The sequence below is a fragment of the Hoplias malabaricus genome, chromosome 12, assembly GCF_029633855.1.
Source record: "Hoplias malabaricus isolate fHopMal1 chromosome 12, fHopMal1.hap1, whole genome shotgun sequence".
Lineage (NCBI taxonomy): Eukaryota > Metazoa > Chordata > Actinopteri > Characiformes > Erythrinidae > Hoplias > Hoplias malabaricus.
The window spans coordinates 18,755,448-18,779,438 of NC_089811.1; positions in this window are offsets into that span (position 1 = coordinate 18,755,448).

Sequence of the window (23,991 nt, forward strand, 5' to 3'; positions counted from 1 at the left end):
ATGACAGTTTATGCAAATAACTATTACTGTAATTTTTATAAATAAGCAATGCAGCTACTATTTTGAATTCACTGTATTTCTGAATGTAATTATAGATCCTTTAAAATTTTTTACAGTGCACATACAGGGAAGGACATTGGAAGCTACTTTCATAACAGGCACTAGCAGAGTTTAATGGTACTTTGTACTAATTAGGTTCAGGACATATGATTTACCACAATAATCATTGTCACATACTTCTGAGATATTTTACACTGTTTAGCCCTTGTGTTGAGGTAAGAGCAGATTTCTTCTTGACATTGGTGGGGACCTTTGAATCTACAACCCCCACATTTATTTTTGTTTTTTTGTTTTCTCTTTGCTGTGTGATAAAATGATAAAGGACTGATAAACTAAATATGCAATTCGATGTGCTTTTAAACTATTCTGAATTCATAATTTAATTAATGTATTATATAGTGTTAAATTAATGTTAAACTAATGACTGACAAAATTTTCCAAACCATGTTAGCTACAGACGATTTTAGCATGCTGTATGCTGTGTGCCAAAGCCTAGCCCTGCACCTTCTACTTTTTGCTGTCATCCTCACTCGCTTTTGACACTACGTGTCACCCAGTCTTGCACAGTAAGCCTTGCATATGACTAGAATGTTTTCCTTCCGGTTTTGGTGCTGTTAACAACCAAACGTAGCTACAGAGTCTCACGTGACAGCAGGGAAAGGCACAGCCAATCACACTCGCTATATGTGTTACAGGGATGTAGGACTCGAGTATAGAACATGATTTAACCCTTTCAGCACCAGTAGGTTAATGAGACATTTACAGATTGTGTTTCAAATTATTGGGGGGACAAATAATATTTCGCTGGATATTGGTGGGTACACGTCCATGCTATTTCTAAGCCCTTTTTCTGAGGCATTAATAGTTGACTAATGATGAAACTGGTGTTTCTCTTCTGCTCAGGTGGGTATGGCAGGGAATATGCATTAGTGTTGTCTTCCACATACCTTTTGGTCATTGTCTTTACATAAGAGGCCCTTGGCATATATCATTCCTTTTATATATTCAACATTTTTTGAACAACCCAGACAATAAATTAAATGTGCACTCTGTAGACTTACCCTTAGTTGTTATGTTAGTACAGCTTAGTACCTGATACTCTCCTGTAACTTACCCCTAAGTACCCTGCAATATAGGAAGTGCTGTAAATTAATGTGTAGCTTAATACCCAGTACTTTCCTATAACTTAACCTTAACTACCCTGTAATACAGGAAGTGTGGGCTATAAATTATAATGTAACCTGGTACTTTCCTGTAACTTACCCTTAAAGCTAGAGTAGGTGAAAGCTAGAGTGGGTGATTTGGTAGGTTTTTAATTTGTAGTTATATTTCTCAATATACTCTTAACATCCTCATAGCCAATAGGTTTTAAGATCTGATGCCATAAAGAAAGAGATTTGTTGTGTATATAAGCCAAAAAATAGCAAAAACTGTAATATTTAATCCAATCATTTCTTTCAGACCGAAGAAAATGATTGAATGGCTTAACTGACAATCAACTTCACATACATGCGCATACATACATACTAGTGCCACTGAGTGCTGGAAAATGGCAGAGAAAAAGACGACGGTATGCACTGATAACCAACTAAAGAAACGAAAATCTGTGGCAGAAATGGTATTCAATAAAAAGGTGGATTAAACCTCATAGGCTTTGACAAAGCCTCAATGTCTTTGACAAAATACAGATTAAGCAAAGCCACAGGAAGCTAATATAACATTAATTCTATCTAAAGCAGAGCTGTCCTTCCCAGTGTTTCAGCTCAGACTTGCTCCCCTCAGCACTGCCGTACTGCCTCAAACTGCTGTAGGAGGGACTGTGACTCCATTGGCTGAAGCACTGAATAATTGACAGATAACTCTGGCTGCTGATTGGCTAAATAAAGGTGACAACCAATGAAAAGTGTGTCCTCTGTTTAGGAGAAATGGAGAATCTGCCTCTCGCTCCGTCTGAGAGAGCTGCATGTTTCAGTCTCAAACATAAAAGTGTGACCTCAAAAATATGTAACAAAACGCGTCATTCAGACAAAACCATGTTTTACATAATTCTTAACCAAATAACAAGATGACCTTGTAAAAAAAGGTAAATTTAAACACGTACATTAATTCCAGTTTTGCTTGCCTAACTGAAATTAATTTTACACAGTTGTATCCCATATGCAACTTCAAACTGTTTAAACCAATGAGAATTAAGGTTTATTTCCATGGTTTGAAAACATCTTGATTAAGCAGTTTTACAAAGAGCATAAGTTGAACTTTGGAGTTTCTCTGCCTTCACCAAAAATTCCTGTCTTGACCTTTTGAGACCATGGGTCATAAACAGGGCCTGTATTAGCCTTTACTGGGGTTTTCAGCACTCTCTGGGTGGTGTCTCAGATGTCTCTAAGAGACCAGTTGAAAGTCTGAGTATTAAAGTAAAATCCCAAAAAGTCAAATTTCTTTTTAGAAATTAATGAAACATAGTCATCTCCCACTACAATTAGACATTACTATAATATTATTAAAAGAGCTCAAATCACAAGCAAAAATTCAAAACCTGGAGGCAATTGCAACACAGGCCTAGCATTACCTGCAACCTACAGCTAAACATGAAAATTGTCAAATATATCACATATGTTGCATGTTAACTAGCATGTTTAGTCAGTCAAAAACATTTCTTTAGTCTAATGTTTGTCACTGCATGTAGATTTAGTATGTGTAGTTTATATGGTGTAGGGATAATAACAAACTATAATAACGAACTGCAGTAGGTTAAAGCTGCATATTTTAAAGAAATATATCTCACCAGTGGCAGAAATGGCACCAGACAGAGAATACTGAGCTCAGAGTGACTCATTCATTTGTGCTTGTGCTGCACATGCACTCTACTCGCTTTGTTTGTCTGAATCATGGCTGCCCGAGGATCAGATTCTCTCGTGAACGCGTCTTCGGTCACATGACCACTGCAGATCCTCAGTCTAGGAAAAACGGATTCATTGAGGAATCATATACTGCTATTCCATTCTGAGTCTCCTAGTTGATTTATACTGAGTGGCAAGAACATTAACTTACTGAGTGGCAGACGTTGTTTTAGGGCTTCATTACTATTACCTTTACAAGTGTGTAATTTTTTAATTAAAAAGGGTAATTTTGCATGTATTTTGTTGTTTATTGAGTCTAAAAACCAAAAATGTGAATACCTGAAAATGTCAGTTGAAAAAACGAAATTATTTTTTACTACCTATGTAGTAGGTTAATAAATAGTTTGAGTAAATATACTCAGTTCTCATGCTTAGTATCCCTCATAAAGCTACACAATTTACAGCCCACACAGACTAATACAATATACAGCGTACTAAGCTATACTTATACCTTACTTAGCAGTTAGTTACAGGAAAGTATACAGTAGTAATCTATTTAAACCATAATTAGCAGCTACTTACAAGAAAGTAGAGAGTACAAAGCTACACTTGAAATTACAACCTATTACAGGGAACAGAAAAACAGGAAAGTACAGGGTACTAAACTATATGTATGCTTAGAATGTCAATAGATTCAGAATTGTAGTTACATGCCTTATTTGTAAAAATATTTGTTATATATCTGATAAAAAGTATATATCTACTCTCATACCCTTCACTGCTAAGAGGTACATACATGTCTATGTAAAATGTTTTAAGAACCACTTACATCTATTATCAAACACTTTATTACTTACTCAGTACTTATTTTATCTTCCAGCTTACTTAACAGTTACTTACTCTGTACTTACCCAGTAATTAGCGGGCTGTAATTTAAAGGGTTTCCCAATCACATTAGATAACATAGTACCCCTAAAGTGTAAATAGATGAAATCAAAAAAGTTTGTCTGATCAAACACGTAGCTTAAAACGAATAGTACAAAAATTTGAAAGGAAATGAAGCTGAGCAAGCTGGAAACCTTTCGCTGTGCTTGTGAAAACAGAAAGGCACTTACTAAAGCACTCAATGTATCTGAGAACAGCAAAAACTTGATCTCAAAACTTATAAAGGATCAAGTGTGTAGTGAGCCCCAGATATTGGCTGTCTACAGCAGAGATTATTTTATATCTCAAAACAGGCTAAAAGCATTCTCTCTAGTTCTGTAATTAGAACAGGAAAAATGATCTCTTTGTCAAATTCTGTAACCTGCAAACTCAAATAAGCCTACTTAAAGTCAAATTATAGACCTCATTCTAACCAGCCGTTTATATCTAAGACCTTAGATAAAGCCATTGTCCAACACCTCTGTTCATAAGTACACAGAAATCACACTAATGAAAAATTCTAATCTGGATTTAGGCCCTATTATAACACAGATATTTATCATTTATTTTATAATTTATTTTATAATTTTATGTTATAATTTAAGTTAAGGCTGTGTATCTTTTCTAGTGTTAACCTAAGTGCGGCATTTGGTTTTTCAGACCAGTCTATCCTCACAGAATGATTAGAAAACATTGTTGGCTTAAATCCTACCTAACCAGTAATAATAATAAGATGTAAAATACCCTATGCCAATCCATTAGAGCTTCACATAGGGGCCACCCCACTCTCTTCCTATCTACAAACACCACATTCCTGCAGTCTCTGGCCATTTAAATCCTAACCCAAACCAACAGGGCTGCTGTGGCCCTTAACAGTATGTAATTGTAAACAATATAAGCTAACATTCAATAATATGAAGTTCCACAAGGTTCTGATTTAGGACCATTATTATTCACATTAAATACATCGCATTATATATATTGTTATACTAGTTATATGAACATGTACATATCTAGAAAATAAATTAAATGACTGTGTAAAAAATGTAAAATGCTCTTGCATAACTTCTTTGTTCTCAACTCTGACAAAAGAGATATTTTCTTTCTGAGTGTAAAGGCTGTAAGAAGCAAACTATTAATATATATCATAAATACAGATTTCTATTTCCATCACCATAAATTCAGATCATTAGACAAAAACATAGATAACCTTTGTAGGACAGCTTTTCTTCATCTTCTAAATATTCCAAGATAAGAAATGTCTTATCCTGTCATACTTATCGAGTCTCCCCACCTCTCTATGAACCCTCAAGACAGAGTGAACTTCACTTCCCATGATTCCACTCTGTCCCAAGTTCCTGTCACTTCAGCCAGTCAGGAGTGGCTTCCCTGTTCATCATCCCCTGAGTTCTAATCCGTTCCACCTGGTTAACTCAGTTAGTGTGTGTATATTAGGACAGAGTGTTACTTGCTCTTTGCGAAGTATTGCCTTCGGTCGCGTTCGGAAATACTGAGCTCCTATCACAGTGTTTCTATTGTGTTTGTACTTACTGTGTTTTCCGTTGTCTTCTGGGTTATGTTATTGTGACTGTTTGTTCTTGTCCTCAGCTCTCCTGTGTATTGTGTTCTGCCTTGTGAGTAGTCTTCCCCTTGTCAAATAAAATCCTGTTTTCATTTGCAAACGTCTGCCATGTTCTGGTTTCGTTACATATCCCTACATGATACAGAAGGCCTCCACTGCTTGTACAAACTGCTTCTACCTATGAAGTTATAAATTAAAGTTCTTTTTATTAGAATTTTCTAACTGCTTTGACCAAGAGTGGCAAGATACCCCTTTTGTCTATTGGTTCCTCCCAAGGTTTTCTTCCTCCAGCTTTGAGGGAGCCTTTCCTTGCCACTACTGCTGGCTTCCTAACATGGAGTTATTCATTTAGTTTATGCTTTAATTCTAACTGCTTTAAAAAAGCTGTTGGGGACTTTATCGGGTTGTAAACAATGCTATACAAATACATTTGACTTGACTATATATCTTGTGTATTTATCCTACAACCCAAAAATTCCAGTGAAGTTGGGATTTTGTGTAAAACATTAATAAAAAGAGAATATGATGATTTGCAAATACTTTTCAACCTATATTCAACTGAATACACTACAAAGACAAGATATTTAATGTTCAAACGGATAAACTTTATTTTTTTTTTGAAAACATTCACTCATTTTGAATTTGAGGCCTGCACACATTCCAAAAAAGTTGGGATATGGGCATGTTTACCACTGTGTTACATCACCTTTCCTTTTAACAACACTCAATAAGCGTTTGGGAACTGAGGACACTAATTGTAGAAGCTTTGTAGGTGGAATTCTTTCCTTGCTTAATGTACAACTTTAGTTGCTCAACAGTCCGGGGTCTCCGTTGTTGTATTTTATGCTTCATAATGCGCCACACATTTTCAGTGGGAGACAGGTCTGGACTGAAGGCAGGACAGTCTATTACATACAATCTTTTACTACGAAGCCACACTGTTGTAACACGTGGCTTGGCATTGTCTTCCTGAAATAAGCGGGGACGTCCATGAAAAAGACGTTGCTTGGATGGCAGCAAATGTTGCACCAAAACCTGTATCTACCTTTCAGCATTAATGGTGCTTTCACAGATGTGCAAGTTACACATGCCATGGGCACTAATACACCCGCATACCATCAAAGATGCTGGCTTTTGAACATTGCGCTGATAACAATCTGTATAGTCCTTTTCCTCAGCCCACAGGACACTTTTCCACTTTGCGTTAATCCATCTCGGATGAGCTCAGACCCAGAGAAGCTGGCGGCGTTTCTGGCTGTTGTTGATTTATGGCTTTCACTTTGCATGATATAGTTTTAACTTGAACTAGATGGAGCAACGAACTGAAAACTGTGTTCACTAACAATGGTTTTCTGAAGAGTTCCTGAGCCCATATGGTAATGCCCATTACAGAATAATGTCGGTTTTTAATGCAGTGCTGTTTAAACATGCCCCCTGAATTGGATAAGCGGTTACAGACAATGAATGAATAAATGTTTTTGTAGGAAAGTGAGTGAGTGTACTGCACTTTGCCAGTCTACTAACATTTGGTTACAAGTCCCTTTGTTCTGGTATATCAAAGATATTTTTAATGTGTGCAATATATAGCTATTTGTAGACTGCTTTTCCACCTTTCCTTCCTTCTTGAGCAACAGTTTCTGAGAAGGAACATTGCTATGGCAAATATATTGGATAGAGGTCCTTGCCTCCAGAGAATATATTTCCAGTGGTCCACATTTTTCATTCACATGTTAGTAATGTTAACCATCTAGATTTAGCACTACACTAAAGAAACTTGTTTAGACATGTGGCATTCTTACATTTTTCATTTTTACTAGTTTATGCTGAATGATACTGCAAGATGCTGGATTTGCTAATAGTAGTCTTTATTTTTTTGTAATTTGGGATACATGTTTATTGAGTTTACTACAATATAATACTGCATGATTATTCAGGACCAAATGAACGAGGGGTTTAAGTGTATACTGTTTTAGCATTTTTGTTCTCATTATTCCTCCGGGTGCTTCGGTTTCCTCCCACAGTCCAAAAACACACATTGGTGGATTGGCAACTCAAAAGTGTCCGTAGGTGTGAGTGTGTATGTGAGTGAATATGTGTGTGTCTGTGTTGCCCTGTGAAGGACTGGCGCCCCCTCCAGGGTGTATTCCTGCCTTGCGCCCAATGATTCCAGGTAGGCTCTGGACCCACCGCGACCCTGACCTGGATAAGCGGTTACAGAGAATGAATGAATGAATGAATGAATGAATGTTCTCATTATTCACTCGGAGTGCCAATTTATAAAACAAAGGCAATGATTTCATGTCCCATAATAATGGAAAATCCACAGGAGAAGCAAGAGGTTCTAATAATTCATACATCACAGAGCCACTCAGCTGGAGGGAAAGCAAAGCCTACCTTTCTCATCATCTCTCTCACTCTCTCCCCTAACGTCTCTGTCAAATCTCACATTTTATTACACTAAATCATATTTTTGGTTTAATTAACCCCCCCCCCCCCCCAAAAAAAAAAACCCAAAATACAGTACATTACTCACCAAAACCCAAAACATGCTGTTATCTGCTTTCAGGTTATCCTGTCAGTGACACATTTATTTAACTTCAAACCAAAACTCCCCACAGTCTTAATGGTGGGGATTGTCTAAACTTCTGTCAAAAAATCCATGAAGTGATACTAAAAACCTTGTCCTGTGTTATCCATCAGTACAGATCCTTTTAACCTGACGCATGATGACAGTGGCTAATGGTGGAAGTAGCCTGAGTCACTTATATAAAAGTGCAGCAAGAGGATCGTGGCAAGCTTATAACATCTCCGTTTTTTTTCCTGCTCTAGGCAGCCTTGGCACCTTCTGCATTATTGATGAGGAAAGAGAGAGAGAGAGCGAAAGAGAAATAGGGCAGAAGAGAATGGACTACATTCCTTGTGTTCATTCAGCTTGTTACATAAATGATTGAGGGGAGGATGAAGGGGAAGGGGAGGGGTTTATATTCATGCATCCTTTCATTTTATTTCATTATTTTTATGCTATTGTATCTTTTTTTTTAACATGAATTCATTTTTGTTTTTATTATTCGTCTTGGTCATTCGAACATTTCAGACACTGGCTGTTGCAATTATCATTAATACATGCAGGGCTCTAAGCATTGTGTCACTGTCTAAATAACACATTACATTTGTATAACTGAGCTGGGAGCAGTTGTTTATAGACACATGAATGTAATCAGTCTGCTCACTCTTGGGGTGAATTGATTAGGACTTTACTTCGTGGTAATCTACTCTCGAATTTAATGCTTGAGTGATGCTCTGCTAACACAAGGCGTGTTGTTTTACCCCGTCATAGATGCTAGCTATAAAAGCTAGCTCATCATCTGAAGAAGCACAAAGCAATCTCAGTGGCAGAGGATGTCAAAACACACAATGGCACCCAAGCGAATGCCACGCAAGATTGTTACTGCTAGTCTGAGGCATTGTTTTGTATGCTCTATAATTCATTATGAAGCTATGAGCCAAACGATGACCTTTCTCAGTTGCGTTCCCTTATTCACACCACACACACACTGACACATACACATTAATCTTCATCTCAATATTACCCTTTATGAGAACACTGCTTGGCTGTTCAAAAAGCTGAAACACCAATAAATGAATTGAATAAATGCAATTACAACTTGTTGACTATGATTAGAGGTCTGTTAAAAATGTCTGTCATTGTGTAGCGTTGAAATTTCTCTAATGAAGTGTGCCTTGTGAAAGCAGGCTATTGCTAATTAAAGATGAGCAAATATGTGGCTCAGAATATATGCTCCCTTACAATGTAACACATTTAAGTAAATGTCACTCTCAAGTGTTTACATTTAAGTGCCACTAAACCTTATTATTTTTTAACATAACCTTAACAGTTATGTTACTCAGCTGGTGATTTGACTGTTTGAAAATGTGAATCATGTTAATGGGTTTTCAGTCTGACAATTTGTTTGCTAAGTGAATTTGATTAACTTAATGAAATATTTTTATTACATTATTCTAATGGCTTATTGCAGTGGTTCCCTAACTTTTCTAAAGTACCCCTCTTCTGTAGATGAGAATATTTTCAAGCCCCCAACTTCAACACATACATACACATTTTTGCGTTAAGTCTCTAGTGGAAGTTATTTTTAACATTGAAACGTTTTTGCTGAAAAAAACTAATTAAAGGGACAAATTACATTAATGTTGAATTAGTATTATAACATAATACAAGTGGCGTATTATGTAAATTTTTTGTCATTTGCCTTGTAGTGTCTTCACAGTGTGCTGAAAAATTTACAGGTGTCAGGATTGCGGGGGCGGACTGACGGAGGCGGACGCACTTGCTAAAACACAATTACTTTATTAACAAAATATAATGAAACAAAGACAGACAGACTTGGGCAAAACGATGACGGAGGAAACGACATCAGAGGAAACGAACCGAGGAACGGACGGGACAAAACAAGGGACGGGATCAAACGACAGACAGACTAGAGAGAGCAAAAACAATAGGGGAAACGAATGTCCGACAAGAGAAAGTGAGACAAGGGAACTTAACACAGACAAGGGACACCTGGAACTGATAACAAGGGGGCAGGATTACAAATGAGACACTGACAGGGACACTGACGAGGAGGCAGAACAAAGGCGGGACTAGGGCAGAGACATGAACAATAACAAACAGAGCCATGTAAGAGCACATGGCAGGGAACAACAGAGAACACAGGGCCAGGGCGTGACAACAGGGACCCTTAAAGGACATAATATGGTGTCCATATTGTCCATATTGGCCCACAATGTGGACCATGAGGAAGGTTCCACATGTGAATAATTTCATTCATTCATTCATTCATTATCTGTAACCGCTTATCCAGTTCAGGGTCACGGTGGGTCCAGAGCCTACCTGGAATCATTGGGCGCAAGGCAGGAATACACCCTGGAGGGGGCGCCAGTCCTTCACAGGGCAACACAGATACACACACACACATTCACTCACACACTCACAACGACGGACACCTTTGAGTCGCCAATCCACCTACCAACGTGTGTTTTTGGACTGTAGGAGGAAACCGGAGCACCCGGAGGAAACCCACGCAGACACAGGGAGAATGAATAATTTCACACATGCATTATATTCATTTCTAATAGTAAAATTAAATATAAGTGGGCAAATGAGTCACCTATAGGCATTTTTGAGCCATCATTAGACACCTGGGAGTGACTTTCTACTCGTTTTAACTGTTTTGGCACTAAGTATAGGGTTGAAGTAAGCTCGCAGAGGGATAGCTAATGTGTAGCTAACCTCTATATCCTGCATTTCTTTGATGTTCATTCAATCCGTGTAAACCCAGCTACATCTAAATGCATAATGTTTCTTCAGGCACATCTATAAATATTTAATTCTCTCACACAATTTATCTGAGAATGCTTAGACGCATCTTCAGCTGGATTATGTCTATTTGCAGCAAGGAAAAAGATGTTTGTGCAAGGTTATAACATGAGTTTCCTTTATCCACTTTGTAAAAATTTCTCATTATGGTGTCTTGCTCAGCAGGTGTCCTTTGCACTTTTTGTTGAACTTGTTGATCAAAATATCACTATTATTGTATATTTGGTGATGTAAATGTCCTTTATGTTTTTTTTTTTGAGGGGAGGGGGTTGAATCTATGTTGTTACCTGTATCGCACAGTAGAGGGTGCTGCAGTCTAGTTGTAATGAGCAGTGATTTCACTGAACCGAAAACAAAGAGTTACGGAAGTTTTTGGCGCATTTCCTGTCAGTTGCTACTCAGAGCTGGACTATGCCACAGACGATCGGGAGAGAAGAATGCACTTCATCTTTGTGAAACAGACTGGTAGCGCACGTTTGTCAGAACGCGGCTCAGTGAGGACTCCTAGCAGCACTGCACGGACTTTAATGTGAACACTTTGCAACCCTTAGACAGCGGAGCGAGGTACATGTTTGGAGCTGTATTAGTTCATGAAGTTTGCACTATATGTAATGTATTCATGTTCTGTGTCAAACGCACATAAGTAAATGCATTTTGTTTTCCTTTAGTTTTCACATTGTATTTGGTGCACTGCAATATTTGACTGTGAAAGAAGTAAATGTGAACCTACTGCACCCGTCAAAGCTCTCCGTCTTTTCTTGGGTCTGAGGGACTGCTACAGTGAAATCTCGTCACTGAGTGAAAGCTAGTTCCATTATAGAGAGCAGCCCACGTGTCAGTCAAGTGAAGCTTGCATGTCAGCTGAGAAAGATTCCACCTCTATCATCACTCCTTCACCACTGTTCTTCATACTGAACTCTGACTTGGTTTTTCACAAAGGTTCAGGTATTATACACTGTAAGGATAACAAGATCAAACTACCTGCACACTGATTCAGAGAGTCAGTGCAGTTGTGGTTTTGCTATCTTAAATCTACAGTGTGCACTAGGTAAATATTCTTCCTTAATTGTATGGGTCGTTTATCCTCTAAAGCAACTTGTGGTATATCAGCAGTGTCTACAGTCATGGGTGTGGTCATTAACTTGTGTACCAACATGGTTTAAATGTCTGATCTGAGTGTTGTTTCCCAAATAGTCTTAAAGTTAAAGGAACACTCATTCAAATTTAAGTCCAGACATTATCACAAAGAGCAAACACGCACATTAAAGGAACAAAATGTCATGCCCTGCTGAAGAACCTGACAACGTAGAGCAGCAAGAGGTGATTCAGCAATCATGAAAGATGCCTAACTGAAAAGGGCAAGGAAATGCATGAACAGGATGCTAAGAAAAATGAAAGGGCATTTCACAGAGCATATAACACTTGGAAGGAGTCAGCTAAAGAAATCAGAACAAAGCTAAAGGCTTTCTGCTCACCCGAAAATTTAGACAGTGCCAGTCATGACATATAGGACAAGCATGCAGTTTTACAACAATGTTATGAACAATGTATGAACCCAGACATAGTGAAAAAACATGGATGCCTGTGCTGTGCTTACAACAGACATTTGTGAGCTTATCGCTAAACAACAAGAGAAACCACTGGCAAAGTTAAAACAAGAAGAAGTGGAAACAAAGGCAAGGCTCAAGCAGGAAAAAATTAAACTGCAACAGTTAAAGGCAGACAGTGAAGTGAAAATAGCTGCAGCTTTAAGCACCTTAAACGACCTTGAAAACTGTAATCTAGCATCCTACCACAACTTGGAAACCACTTTAAATGGCCCCGCCAACGTACCACAGCCCTCCTTAAATCTGTTGGCTCCATCGTTTAAGCATCGCCACACTAGTGCAAAACAAGAAGAACTTAGCTTGGCTGAAGCTCTTGCAAACTCCCTCACCTTAATCCTGTACCTGAGCTAGCTATCTTTAGTGGTGACCCTCTAAAGTTTGTTGATTGGAAAGTATCCTTTATGGCATTAACTGGCAACAAACCCTTACCTGCATGTGAGAAAATTTTGTATCTAAAGAGCAATCTTGCAGGTGAAGCATGAAAGGCAGTAGAGGGATATTTTTTCCGTAACACTGAGCAGGCGTACCAGGACATCTGGAACGTTCTACACGAAAGGTATGGCAGCCCATTCATTGTCCAAAGAGCATTTAGAACCAAGCTTGCAACATGGCCCAAATAGCTGCTAACAATCCCCTAGGACTGAGAGAGTTTGCAGACTTTCTCCAAAGCTGTGCAGAGGCTATTCCCCAAGTCAAGGTCCTGGATATCCTCAATGATTGTGAGGAAAATCACAAGCTTTTTAAGAAACTGCCTGATTGGATAATACAGAGATGGAGTTGCATTGTAGTGGAGGAGCTCCACAAACAGCAGGAGTACCCTGGCGTTGCTCACTTCACACAGTTCATACAAAGGGATGCTAAAGTGGCTTGCAATCCTGTTGCCTCACCATTCCTAATGAGCGAAAAAACAGAGGAGAGACACATTAAAAGAGCTAAAGCACTTAGTACAATGGTCCAGACAAGGTCTCCCTTACCCACAGTGGTCACTCATAAACCTAAACCACCTTGTTTGTTCTGCAAGGATGAATCACATCCTTTTGCAGCAAAAACCAATGATGAAAAGAAAGTTTTCATCCATAAAAAAAATCACCTCTGCTTTGGATGATTGAGAAAAGGCCACGTAAATAAAGAATGCAAAGGACGTCACTCCTGCAGTAAGTGTGGTCGACGTCACCCCACCTGTCTACACACAGAGAGAGTAAAAGAACCAGAAGGAAGGCGACCTGAGGACTTTGTGCCCCCAGTTGAGAATGCAAACAAGGAAGTGCATAAAGTCATGACCCATGTACTTACAAGAGAAACATCTGCCACATCCAGCATAGTACCAGTTTTTGTGTCAGCTGCGTCCGAGCCACAGAAAGAAATACTCACATACACCCTACTTGACACTCAGACTCTTCCTTTATTTTAGAAGATTTAGCCACTGAGCTGAACGTGGATACTCACTCAACACATTGACCTCTGTTGATACAGTTGTGGCGAGTAAACTTGATAACGACTTGAGGGTGCGCAACTTTGATTCTGACACACATGTCAAAATAAAACAAGCTTACTCGCATGACTTTATCCCAGTTGATAAGTCCCATATTCCCACCAGAGAAACCACACTTCACTGGCCACACCTTAAAGGCCTAGCCAACTAGTTACAGCCACTACAGGATTGTGAAGTGGTCTTGCTAATCGGTTATGACTGTCCATCAGCACTAACTCCCCTAGAAATTGTCACAGGACAGCTAAACAAGCCTTTCACACAAAGAACCATACTTGGTTGGAGCATCATTGGGTCTGGTAATCCCCACTTAGATAGAGAGGGAAATCAGAATTATGTACACTGAATTACAGTCAAAGAAATGCCCACACCCTCAGCTGCTGATGTGCTTAAAGTCCTAGAGTCAGACTTCAACGAGAGAAACTATGAGGACAAGTACATATCTCAGGATGATGTTTGCTTTTTACAACTCCTCAGTGACACAATAAAGCAGAGAAGATGGACACTACCAGATGTCCCTTCCTTTTAAGGACAATAAGCCACCTGCTCTTCCCAACAATAAGAGGCTAGCCACGGTTCGATTGCACCACCTAAAGAAAAGGCTAAAGGCTGACAAACAGTATCACGAGCATTACTGTGCCTTCATGAGTGACATTATCAGCAGTGGTGATGCAGAACCACACCCTCCTGTGACTGATGATGGGATTGCATGGTACATCCCACACCATGGGGTGTACCACCCCAAAAAGCCAACAATGTTGAGAGTTGTCTTTGATTGCTCTGCTAAGTTTCTTGCCATCTCACTGAACGATACTCTTCTCACAGGTCCTGATATGATTAACTCATTGGTGGGAGTGCATTGTCGTTTCAGAAGGGAGAATGTTGCTGTAATCTGCGACATCAAAAGAATGTCCCATCAGTTCTTCGCTAGCCCTGAAATGCGTAACTATTTACGATTCCTATGGTGGCCAGATGAACAATTAGACACAGAGCCCAAAGAGTACAGAATGGCTGTACATTTGTTTGGTGCTGGATCTTCCCAGGACAACAGGACAGATCTGACTACCCAAAGGCTTCAGACTTTGTTGAAAGGAGCTTTTATGTAGCTGATGGGTTGACAAGTGTCCCTTCAGTCAAAGAAGCTCAAGAGCTCATCACTGAAACGGAAGCCCTTTGCAAACTTGCAGGTTTACGTCTGCACAAATTCAACTCTAACCAAAGTGACGCTCTCTCTCATCTTGCACCCTCAGAAAGAGCCAACACAACAGAGTCACTCAACCTCAAACCTGACACCACAGGTCATGTGCTTGGAATCCAGTGGTCAATCAAACATGACACCTTCAACTTTAATGTAAACACAAAGGAACAGCCCCCTACTCGCAGGAACATACTTTCAATGATCTCATCTCTGTACGACCCACTAGGGTTTGTAGCTCCCTTTACCTTAAGTGGCAAAGGTATCCTGCAAGAGCTGCGCTGTAGAGGCACTGAATGGTATGACCCCCTTCCCCGACAATCTGTGCTCACGGTGGGAGGAGTGGAAAAATGGTTTGGAAAGGCTAAAATCAGTCATAGTACCCAGATGCTACCATCCACCAGAACTAAAGTGGAACTGCATCACTTCTCTGATGCCAGTAACGTAGGATATTGTGCATGTTCCTACATTAGGTTCAAAGGCAATGACGACAAAGTACACTGCAGCCTGGTTATAGCTAAAGCTAGAATTGCACCTTCCAAGGTCACAAGCATCCCACGACTATAACTCTCAGCTGCAGTCACCTCAGCCAAAATGAGCGTTATGCTAAAATCAGAGCTTGAGATGAACATTGATGAGGAGTTCTTTTGGACTGACTCCCAAGTAGTCTTGGCATACATCAACAACAAGGCACGAAGATTCCACGTCTTCGTTGCAAATCTTGTACAGCTGATTAGGGAAACTACAGATCCCAAACAGTGGCACTACATTGACACAACTCAGAATCCATGCCTCTAGAGGCCTTAGTGCATCAGAGATCATGACAACCTGCTGGTTGTCTGGCCCAAAGTTTCTGTGGGAACAAGAGATTTCTTACTCAGCCACCCCCTCAGCTGAGTTGCTTGGTAGGAGATCCAGAAGTTAAAGCAGCCAAAACATTCCTCAGTCATTTTGAAAGGTTTTCTAGCTGGTCAATGCTTCTTAAAGTGGTTGCAAGAGTAAAAAGACTGAGACCAAGCAAAACCCAATATGGCAATGTTGTAACTGCAGATGAACGCAAAGAAGCTGCTGACATAGTAATAAAACTCCTCCAGCAGCAAGCCTCCTTTCAAGCGCTCAGAGTGTTGAAGGCAAAAGGTAGCCTCCCAGGCTCAAGCCCTCTTTTTCAACTGGATCCCATTGTGGATCAGGGACTTCTCCATGTTGGTGGAAGACTAAAGAAGTCAACATTCTGCCAAGGACTGAAACACCCTATTATCCTCCCAAAAGAGCATCACATCACAATGCTGATCATATCTCACTTTCATGCAAATATTTGTCATCAAGGCAGAAGCCAGACACTCATGGAAATCAGAGCTAATGGGTTTTGGGTGATTGGTGGGAGCAAAGAATTTGCAAAGCTAATAAGCAAATGTGTACAGTGTCGAAAACTTCGGCAGCCTACAGACGAACAATGTATGTCTGAGTTACCAAAGGATTGATTTGAACTGTTTCGGACCATTCACCACCAAGCAAGGCCGCAATGAGCAAAAGAGGTATGGGCTCCTTCTTACCTGCCTCTCGTCTCGTGCAGTCCACATTGAAATGTTAGAGAACCTGTCTACAGACTCTTTCATTAATGCCCTAAGATGCTTTATCAGTTTAAGAGGAGCTGTCTATAAGCTGTACTGTGATCAAGGTACACATTTCACTGTGGCCAAGAATGAACTAAGGGAGGCTCTCAAAGAATGTGACACAAATGCCCTGGAGGCATTCCTGGCAGATAAGCAGTGTGAGTTCGTATTCAATGCCACATCTGCTAGCCATGCTGGAGGTGTGTGGGAATGACAGATTCAGACCATCCGCAATGTTCTCAATGTCACTCTGGTGCAATCACCAGAGGCAGGCTGGATGACGCTTCTCTAAGAACATTATTTTATGAAGCAATGTCCATAATCAATGGCCGACCACTAAGGTGGAAAATGGAGTACCTTCTGAACATATCTACAAGACAAAAATGGCACCGCCCTCGTCGGAAAGGACGACATGCTTCACAGAAGACAGTGGCAACTGGGTCGAGTGGTTGAAGCACCACAAGAAGAAGATGGTTTGAAGAAGAAGCAAGATACAATACACAAACCTCACATAATTGAGCGACCTGTTCAAAAACCTTTAGTCCATTTAGAAAGTCGCTAATTGATGTTGTTTATTGCTCTCACATCATTTCATATTACTGAAAGTTAACGTGTGATGTTAACTGTATTTTGTTTGTTCGCTACTTCTTTAACGTCCATTTGTCATGCATGAATCATTGTTAACATGTTCTTGTCATGATTTGGTGGGAGTGTAAATGTCTGTTATGTTTTTTTTTGGGGTTGAATCTATGTTGTTACCTGTATCACACAGTAGAGGGTGCTTCAGTCTAGTTGTAATGAGCTGTGCTTTCACTGAACCGAAAAACAAGACCCAGCTAGCAAGGTAGATCTGGGCCGATTCTGGCTCAGGCTCGGCACTGTCGGCTGGCTGCCGTCTCAGCGTGAATGCGGCACGCCGCGTCTGGCCCAATTCTGGCTGCACGTTGGTACTTTCGGCTGGTTGTGACTCGGCGTGAATGCGGCACCCTGCATGTAGCTAGCTCTTTTTTTTCCTCTGAAATAGAAAACATTTAAATGACATGACAATCGCCCATATGAGTTATTTTAATTTGAGTAATTATTTTACAAGACGATGTGAGCATTTTTGTGGGGTTTTTATTTCACACAGAACCACATACCTCAGTATAAGAAATAAAATAAGAAATTAAACTGCTTAAACACATTAAGAAGACATAAGGTACTAGCTAACATTATCAATCTCAGTTCTGGTTTTTGGGGTAATGTAATGCTTTGAATATATAATTCCACATACACTTGTTAGGCGTGCGGGGTGAGGACTGATTGAGGGCGGACGCAAACGCTATTAACACAAACTTTATTTACAAGAGATAAACGAGACAAACATTAACAGACTAGGGGGCATGAAGCGGGCATGACACGAGCACGAGAAACGAGCAAGAGAAACAAAGGAGACTACAAAGAACACTAAGAAGAACAGAGCTAACGAAACCAGGAACAATCCAAAGAACAACACGGCCAACGAAACCAGGAACAATGAACGACAACAGGAAGTGAGGGAAGGGGACTTAAATACAATAACAAACTAGAAACACCTGAAGACAATAACGAGACAGAGGCAGGACTAAGGTGGGGCTAGGGTGGAACCAGGGCGGAGCTAGGAACAACAACAAAACAAAGCCATGTGCTGAGAACAGGAAAACACGAGACGAGACGAGGGCGTGACAACACTAATTCTTTGTTAGGGAGTAGCAGTGATTTTGGGCTAGTGATTAATGGGTTGAAGGAGGTTATATTGAAAACGATAGAAGCCTATTTACTGAGAGAAAAAAATACTAAACAAAAGCATGTGAAGTAGTTTATGTTTGGATCTGTGAAGTTAGTTACATTTTTCAAAATTAACTATGAACATGAACTAACTCATTTTCTTTATGTAATTATGTAAAGATGGACTGCAGTAAGAAAATTAGTAGGGCAGTGAAAAATGCAGGTGGGCAGGGAGAAAAGCAGATAGGAGGTTAAGTTACTTAGATGAGATCTTTAGCATCAGTAGTAGCATAATCGTTTGTAAAACTCTTTATACTATAACCTGTATAATATATAATACTGTAATCTTTTACATTTGAAGTTCTGTAGTTAATGAATTTGCATGAATAAGCAGTTTACATTCATTCATTCATTATCTGTAACCGCTTATCCAATTCAGGGTCGCGGTTGGTCCAGAGCCTACCTGGAATCATTGGACGCAAGGCGGGAATACACCCTGGAGGGGGCACCAGTCCTTCACAGGGCAACACAGACACACACACACACACATTCACACCTATGGACACTTTTGAGTCGCCAATCAACCTACGAATGTGTGTTTTTGGACTGTGGGAGGAAACCGGAGCACCCGGAGGAAACCCACACGGACACAGGGAGAACACACCAACTCCTCACAGACAGTCACCCGTAGCGGGAAACGAACCCACAACCTCCAGGTCCCTCGAGCTGTGTGACTGCGACACTACCTGCTGCGCCACCGCTGCCCAAGCAGTTTACAGTTTTTTGTTAAATATTTTTAAAGAAAATATATTGAAGAGAACAGAACATGTACATAATCTCTATATGTTTAATTATAGAGCTGGAATTCAACAAGGAGTACAACTGAGGTCATGTAATGACTGCCGTCTAATCAACGTTCTCTTAAGGTTGAAAATGAAAGTTGAAAAGACGTCCAAACACAGACATTGAAAAGACAACTATTAGACGTATTTTGGACGTCCATTGACGTTATTAATTGGTCCCGAAATAAATTACTTGTATAAAACGCGTTTTGGACGTCCACTGACATTATCGATTGGTCACCACTTAACTAACTTATTAAGATGGATTTTGGACGTCCATTGATATTTAAAATATGTCCTTGACGGACAGACTAATTTTAGACCTATTTTGAACGTCCAGGGACGTTCCTTGTTTACTGGGTACACTTGAGCATTCTTTCACTACACTGCACATCCTGAAGATTCCTGTTGTCCAGGCTGCCAGAGATAAGGATACGGCTGATGTTTCCATCATTGTTGAGGGCAGTGAGGTATTGACAAAATGTGACAGCACAGCAGGTGCTTGCAAACTGTTGATGGAGCTGATGTGTGCCGTGAATAAGTGTCAAATGTGTACTTCCATATATTTGTTTTAAAGTACCTTTCTGCCATTCATTTTTTTTTACTTTTCCAACCCTACTGGTGAATTATTTTTGTATTTTAAGTGATTTGTTATATGGCCTTAGCATGGTATATTGAAGTCTGAATTTAAATGGCAGTTCTTAGGGTGTAAAACCAATTGTTTACTGTTTTGTCAAATACAAAACAGTATTTGAGTGTTAATAGGATTTAGGAAATCATGACACTGCCAATTTCAAATTTCAATGCCAGTTACAAATGTATTTTCTATTTATTGATTTTTATGTACTGTTTGTATACATTGCAATTGCTGTATGTTTACATTGTTTCAAGGTTGTATGAAAAAAAATTTGCATTGTCAGATATGTTGTCATTGTGGTGGTACCCTCAATTGTACATATTTGTACATTTAATTAGGGAACAATTATATTATAATTGTAGATTTTAAAATGTGTTGATTTCATACACTCTGTTTCATCTCCAATACTTTTATGTTTTTGTTATATGACATTTCTATAATGAAATATTACAAACATGTATCTCACCCTCTGGAGAAGAGAATGCAATGTACCTTTAAGGAACAAAACTGGACTTTTAAACACTTGTACCTTTAGTGACCAATAATGTACCTTTTTTCTTTTTTTCTGAGACTGTAAGTTATTTAATAAAGCAGAAATTTCACCATGAACCAGACTGTACCCTTTTCTGAGGGAGGGGAGGGTGGTGGGGTGTGTGTGTGTGTGTGTGTGTGTGTGTGTTTGGGGGTGGGGGGGGTGTATAGAAATAAACTATTACAACTGATAATGAGCCAGATCTGGGCCAAGTCTGGCACTAAAGGCGTGCTTCTGGCTCAAACTCGGCCGTGGTCCGGTAATCGCGACTTAGTTATGGCGTGCCGGACTAGGGGCGAGTCATTTGAGCCGCACCTCAGCCACAACACTCGGCCAAGTTTGGGCCGAGAGTTTCCCAGACTCAGGCCAAAACTATCGGCCCACTCTACGGCCGTACATTCCGTTCGAGACAATGCCGACTCCGCGTGCCGGCATCGGGCCGTGTGTTTTTGTTCCGGCGTGCGTGATTCGGCCTGAGTGGGCAGATAAAATTTTGCTAGCTTGGGAGTTAGGGACGTTTTTGGCGCATTTCCTGTCAGTCGGTACTCAGAGCTAGACTATGCCACAGAGGATTGGGAGAGAAGAACGCGCTTCATCTTTGTGAAACAGACTGGTAGCGCACGGTTTCTTTTGAATCCAGAAAATAAAATAAATGTGCATTCTCTAGACTTACCCTTAAGTGTTATGTTAGCATAGCTTAGTACCCGGTGCTTTCCTATAACTTACCCTTAAATACTCTATATAATAGGAAGTGTAGGCTGTAATTTAAAGTGTAACTTTAAGTACCATTTAAGTGCAGCATAAAATAAGCTGTGTGGACTGTAAACTAAAGTCACAGAAATCTGAATTTAATTTAGCACCCTCTCTGTAAATACAAGCTAAAATATGCTTGGCATAAAATACATTTTAACTAAGTATTATATAAGTACCTAAACAACTTGTACATGTATTGCACATACATCACCTGGACTTTAGGCTATAACACAAGTTTTATTTTTATTATTTTTTTTTAATAAATAAATTACTCAGTTACAAAACAATTTAATTTCAACCAGTGAAATCAAAACATGATATCTTGCAATTTTTAAAATACTTTTTAAAGAATAATTTATCAACAAAGAATCTGCATCCAGCCCACCAGAACACAAACACAATTTATATACACAAACTCCAACCAAAGCTTTATCTGCTTCTTTTCTTTAATTAGCCCAACAGAAAAAAACACATACAAACTCAAAAATATATTATTCTGCTTATTTGTCTTCCCCTTGTTCTTTTCCTGCTTCATTCTGTGGGACAGATCGGATGTTGCATACCCTAAACCCAAGGGTGTAGATTTGCATTGGTGCGGATATGCACCCCCTTCCCAAATACCCGTTTTTTTTTTTGGGTTTGTTTTTTTCTCTTTGCTCTGTGATTAAAAAAAAAAAAAGACTGTAAGAGAACTGACAGTTGGCAATTTGTTGTGCAGTTAATTTCTGAACCATGTTATTCATAGCGACAGACAATTTTAGCTGTATGCTGTGTGCCAACGTCAGTGTCAATGTCTATTTTATTCATAAAGCACATTTTCAAAGCAACAAATGTTGATCAAGTCGAAGAATAAAAATCAGATTTAAGACAGGATTTAAAAGCCAGTAGAATAGGTGCTAGCCTAACATGTAGTTGCAATTCATTCTATAGTTTAGAGGGAAAGGCCCGATCACCTCTGAGCTTCAGCCTGGCTTTAGGGACTACCAGAAGGAGCTGATCAGGGATCAAAATGACCTTGATTGAAATTATGGCTGCAAAAGCTCAGAGATAGGTTGAAACTAAACCATTCAATGATTATAAACAAAGAGCAAGATCTTAAAATAACTTGTAAAACAGACAGGAAACAAATGAAGGGAAGCTAGTATGGGCAAGATGTTCTCGTTTACGTGTTCTTGTTAAAAAATGAGCAGCAGCATTTTGAACCAACTGTAGCCATGAGATGCAGGACTAAACAACTGCAGCACAAAGCCCACTACAATAATCGAGTCTGAAAGAAATAAAAGCATATATAGCCCTCTCAAAATCATTGAAGGATAAAAATGGCTTCACCGTGGTTAAAAGCCTCAGCTGAAAGAAACTATATTTAATGACCAAATTTATCTGTTTGTCTAACTTAAAATCACTGTCTATTATGACACCAAGATTTTTAGCCTTACATAGGTGTCCAAAGAACATAAGTCCTTATAAGGGGCCTCAGTGACACGACTGAGTCCAAAAATCAGCACTTCAGGTTTACTTTCATTGAAGTTTAAAAAAATTGAAGCCATCCAAACTTTGATGTCCTCAAGAGCCTTTTAAGGGGTTTGTATTGCTTTATCGTAGAGACAAATAGATTTGGGTGTCATCTGCATAAATATAGAAGGATATACGATATTTCCTCAGAATGGATCCCAAGGGAAGCATGTATAATGAAAATAAAACTGGCCCAAGAATGGAACCCTGGGGAACTCCACATGTAAGAGGTGCTGAGGAGGATACAATCACCAAGGCTCACAGAGAAACTGTCAGACAGATAACATCTAAACCATTCCAAAGCGGTGCCTTGTATACCAACATATAGCTCCAATAAGGATGATGTGATCCACCATGTCAAAACCATACCAAAGCATAAGAATCCCCTGAATCAGTAATTAATAAAATATTATTAAAAACTATTAACAGAGCAGTTTCAGTGCAATGAAGGAGATTAAAACCAGACTGGAACACCTTTAGGATACAGCTGCAAAAATACAACTTTCTTCAAAACCTTTGAGATAAATGGGAGCTTGAAACTGGGAGCCTAATTCTTTTCTTGCCCCCTGGTGACCTTGTGTCATACACAGGGCCTGGAGTGGTCTGTAATGTTTGTTTTACAACCTTCTGATACAGACTTTTAGGCACCAAAAGGTTATCTGGATTCCGATCCTGGGGAAAGGGGGTGAAAAGAGTGACAGAGAGGTTACTGATAGTAACCAGGCTAAAGTCCCAAAAAGTCAGATTTCTTGTTAGAAATTAATGCACATTCATCTCATTACACTACAGCCTGTACTGCTTATATTACAGGGAACAGAATAAAGGCTCACATTTCAAGTTCACATGCTCACTCGCCACACCTGAGATATTTCTCACACTGAGAAATTATTAACCTCACGTAACTTGTACTAAATAGGCACATCACTTAAAAGGCTTGTAAAATCAAATCAAAATACCCATATGATAGTAAGACTTCAACATGTTAACATGACAAAGCTGAGTACCACGTTTATGTTCTGGAGTTTGGACTATATAGTTCACTCAACTTCTTTTCAGCAATGTATGGTCCATAAAAGCATGAAGTAATGGTCCATTAAAGACAGGACCCAGACGTAAGCATTAAAACTAACACTTGATCTCCTGGCTTAAAATCATGACAAACAGACTTCTTGTCATAGTGCTCCTTCATGTGTTTTTGGGACATTTCTAAGGACTCTCTAGCTATGTCCCATGCTTTTACACAACCTCTCATGAAACGTATACA